Genomic DNA, 4,624 nt, shown 5'->3' with positions numbered 1-4,624 from the left:
GTAAATGTCCTCTCTTCTTTTGCAGGCCACAATTCTTTGAAATGACAAATGTCCATGAAAGCTACAAAGCAGGCAAAACAAATCACACTGAAAGATGGTTTTAGTCAAATTTCCTCTCTTGAATTTCACTATGGAGTTCATATTTGAGGAATTCCAAGGGAAGGAAATTTTGGCAAGACAGTTTGCTTACACCATTCCTACCCCATTTACAGATGAGCTTAATTCTTGATGACAGTATCCCCTTTTCAACAGAAAGTATTTTCACAAAGTATTGTTTATCTGCTAATTTGCTAGTGCCCCTCCTCCCTAAAAAAAAAAAGATATTGAGTTGGGTTAAAAAGGAACAAGAGAGTATTTTCTTCCCTAAAGCTTTTTAGATAAGACATAGCCTTCTACTCTCTGAAAATGAGAGATGTATTCTGACATGGAAAGATAAATTTGGTATAGATAGCAATTCGAAAGCAGGAAAACGCAGGTAGATTAATAGGTACCACTTTGGTGGGAAGACAACAGCGTTCTGTGTCTCTTTGGCATTCTGTGTGCCTTTGGCGTATAGCAGGGGTAGTCAACCTTGGCTCTTTTATGACTCGTGGACTTCAATTCCCAGAATTCCTGAGCCAGGTTAGCTGGCTCAGGAATTCTGGGAGTTGAAGTCCACGAGTCATAAAAGAGCCAAGGTTGACTACCCCTGGCGTATAGCTATGCTGGCCACATAACAAGGGAAAATGTTTTCAGCCAAGAAAGGGAGATGGGCACCACACTCAAGAGTTGGACACAACTGGATAGGGAAACCTTTACCTTTAGAAGGGATGAGGAGGAGATAAAAAAAAGGAGGTAAAAGCATCCTTCGTTCTCTTCTTCCTGAATTTTCTCCTACATTTTTTTTTTTTCCGTTATTTTGATGAAAGTTTGATGAGGGAGGTCTTCTAACCTTCTAACTTTCCCCTATTCTCCACCCTTGGTCTCTCATCCTGTCTGTAACAGAGAACTTCCTACTGAAATTAAGTTTAATGTAACATTTGAAATTATTCTGGAAGGATTAGTCCAGAGAAAAGGAGACATGTCTTAAGAAGAGAAATGGAAGGCAGCAATTAGTCGAAATCAATGTTTACAGCTCAGTTTAGCCAAAAGGAACAAATCAAGCAACAGAAGAAATTTCACGGTTAGCAAAAACATTTAAGCTATTTTGAGACAGCTGTGGATCTTATGACTATAGACTCTTATGACTACAGAAACTTCTAGAACTAGGTTTTGAGTCTCCTTAATCGAGTTCCATGTAGACCCTCTTCCATGCAGAGCAAGAATTAAAATCATATTTGAAGTTTTTGTTTGGCTGATGGTTCTGTTACTGCGGGAAATAAAATCCACCATGGACAAAGATTAGGCAGGACTCATGGCTCATTCTGGATCAGCTTAGCAACAGAGGGCAGGCACAAATTCCTTTCTTTAATTATTTCATTTTTATTACAGAAGGGTTTTTTTACCAAGTAAAAATACTTCAAATTTAAAGAAAAAGTAAAAGTAAACAAAAATAAAAGTATTAAGTAAACAAAGAAAAGAAAAAAAAGAAAAAGAAAGGAAAAAAGAACAGAACAGAAAAAAGAAAGAGGGAGGGAAGGAGGGAGGGAGGGAGGAAGCAGTTTTAATTGCATTTATATTTTATCCTCTCTCTCTAAGGTTACATCACGGCTTCCTTCTTTCCATAGTCTACCCTTTCTAATAATCAAAACCATAAATCACAAGTTCTTTTTTTTTCCACTTTCAGCAAAAAGTCCATAAAGTGTTTTCCATCACTAACAAATGTGGTTATTGTCTTTTCACTAATCAAATAAGTCAATGTTGCCATCTCTGCAAATCTTGTCATCTTCACCAACCATTTCTCCATTATAAGAGAACTGGCAAGAGTTCCAACTATTTCTGACACTTCCAGTTTATCCAAGCAGAAATAGCAAAGAGGCTGCTGCAAAGATAAATAAATAAGTCTATGGCATGGCAGGTTTGTTCACTTTATCTCTGTAGCTTTAAGTCTCTTTCATTTCATTTCTGCCAATTATGATGATGATAATTCTAGAGAATAATTATTACAAATTTACCACATTTCAATCAGCGACATTTTTGCAAGCTACTTTTCACTTGAAAACATTTTCAATCTTTATGCTGCATTGGTAAGAGTGGAATACTGTGTCTTGTTTTGGTCACCACAATAGAACAAAAGATGTTGACACTTGAGAAAGGGTGCAAAGAAGAGCAATAAAGATAATTAGGAGACTGGAGGCTAAAACATAAAATGAATGGTTGTGGGAATTGGGTAGGTCTAATCTAACCAAGAGAAAGATTAGGGGTGACATGATAGCAGTCTTCCAATATTTGAGGGATGTCACAGAGAAGAAGGAGCCAACCTACTCTACAAAGCATCTGAGGGCAGGACAAGAAGTAACCGATGGAAGTTTTATGAAAGAGAGAACCAACCTAGAACTAAGGAGAAATTTCCTGTCAGTGAGAACAATTAACCAGTGGAACTGCTTGCCTCCAGAAGTTGTGGGTGCTCCATCACTGGAGGGTTTTAAGAAGAGATTGGGCAGCCATTTTTCTGGAATGCTGTAAGGTCTTCTGCTTGAGCAGGGGCTTGGACTAGAACAGGGGTAGGCAACCTTGGCTCTTTTATGACTCGTGGACTTCAACTCCCAGAATTCCTGAGCCAGCCTTGCTGAGGGGAAAGGGAGAGGTTTCCAAGCTGAGCCATGCTGGCTCAGGAATTCTGGGAGTTGAAGTCCACGAGTCATAAAAGAGCCGAGGTTGCCTACCCCTGATCCAGAGTCAACCAGCTGGCTTTCATGCCTAAGGCAGAATTAGAATTCACTGTCTCCTGGCAATTGGCTCACCCAACCAGTTTTCATGCCTAAGGTGGGACTAGAACTCACAGTCTACTGGTGATTGGCCCAGAGTCACCCAGCTGGCTTTCACGCCTAATGTGGGATTACAATTCACAGTCTCCTGGTTTTAATCTGGTGCCTTCATTATACCAAACTGGGTCTTTCCTCTCCCCCCCCCCCCATCTCTATCCTGCCCTTCTTTGAATTAAAGTCCCCCCCCCAAGGTCAATGAGATCTATTCTTTTCTGAGACCTGGAAATATCGGTTGGAACAATCTCACTTTTCTTCAAAGCTCTTTTCTCTCCACTCTCCCGTTGCCTAAATCGTGTACTGGCAATGTTGACTACCTTGCAGATGAGTCTTCAAGGATAAACAAAGATTATTCAGCGGCTAAAAATTTCTTCAACACACCCAAGTGTGATAACAGGTAAGAATAGTCACGTATCGGTCCAAGCCTTTTATCGGCAAAACGATCTACCGTCTTTTCACCCATTTTTAATTAGATTTTGAATCATAATGTAGGGGTAGGTAGCCACGTCAAGCCAATGAGTCAGTAGATGGGGACTCCCATTAAAGGCACATTACGAGAGAGATGTTACCCATCTGAATAAACTACCTCTGGACTTCCTCAAGTTGTATACATTTAGGCAAATGTAGGCTAGCACCTCCCTAGATTCCTGGCACCAAACTGTGATCATTAATGGAACCGAAGAGCTATTAAAAATATGGGAAGAAATCAATTAAGCTGTCACTGAGTTGACTTTTAATATATATCTAGCCTCTGACCAAGCCATCTCCTTTTCTGGCCCCACTTAAATCTTGAAGCAGCACTTTTAGCTACGTGCAGTTCTCAGCTCGTGAAAAATGATTAATTTTTGGCAGCTTTTTAAAGATCCAAAGCTTTCATTGTCGTCTACTCAAGGAACATGAGCCTTTAGCCTGTTCAGGTTTGCATATCCCTCCCTTGCCATTTCATTCCGCTTCCTCAAGTACCAGCCTGCTGCAGGAAATCCACTCTTACTCACAACGCTTAATAACTATTATAAACACAAGCAGTTTTCCACCTCATTTCTTCTTGGAGGGGCCTTCAAAGCAGCTAACCAAGAAGTTATGTGTGCCACCCACACTAAACTCCTCTGACTCAAAAAGACGTTTCTTTGCCGGAATCTCAGCATTTCAGTATATAATGCTCAGTCATGTCTGGTTCTACACAATGCCTTACACATCGGTTGACCGGCTATAGAGCAGATCAAAGCAAAGATAAACATGTCCTCAAGTTGAGTTCAACCCCTTGATGGACTCAACCACACAGTTTCCTTGGTAACAAGGCAAAAGTGGTTTGCCACTGCCTTTTCCCTGGCTATTTTTCAACTTCCTGGTCTAGTCCCTCTGTTATTTTTTAAAAACATAAATTCCTGAAACCTCTGAGCCAGAGGCAAAGTCTAGAGATTAAAAAGGGGCTGTGTCTGAGCGATTTATTTTATTTTATTTTATTTTTACTCCATCAACTTTTGGCAGAATTCACCAGTTCCACGGAAAACAAGATACGGGGAGTTCCTGGCTTATGGCCACAGCTGAGCTCAAAATTTCTGTTGCTAGGGGAAACATTTGTTCAGTGAGTTTTGCCCCATTTTACGACCTTTCATGCCACAGTTGTTAAGTGAATCACTGCAGTTGTTAAGTTAGTAACATAGTTGTTAAGGGAACCTGGCTTCTTCATTGATTTCGCTTGACAGAAGTTTACAAAAGGG

This window comes from Crotalus tigris, unplaced genomic scaffold, assembly GCF_016545835.1.
Source record: "Crotalus tigris isolate CLP2741 ecotype Arizona unplaced genomic scaffold, ASM1654583v1 scf7180000018517.1768243, whole genome shotgun sequence".
NCBI lineage: Eukaryota > Metazoa > Chordata > Lepidosauria > Squamata > Viperidae > Crotalus > Crotalus tigris.
The sequence above is the reverse complement of the archived record's forward strand: the minus strand, read 5'-3'. Positions refer to the sequence as shown.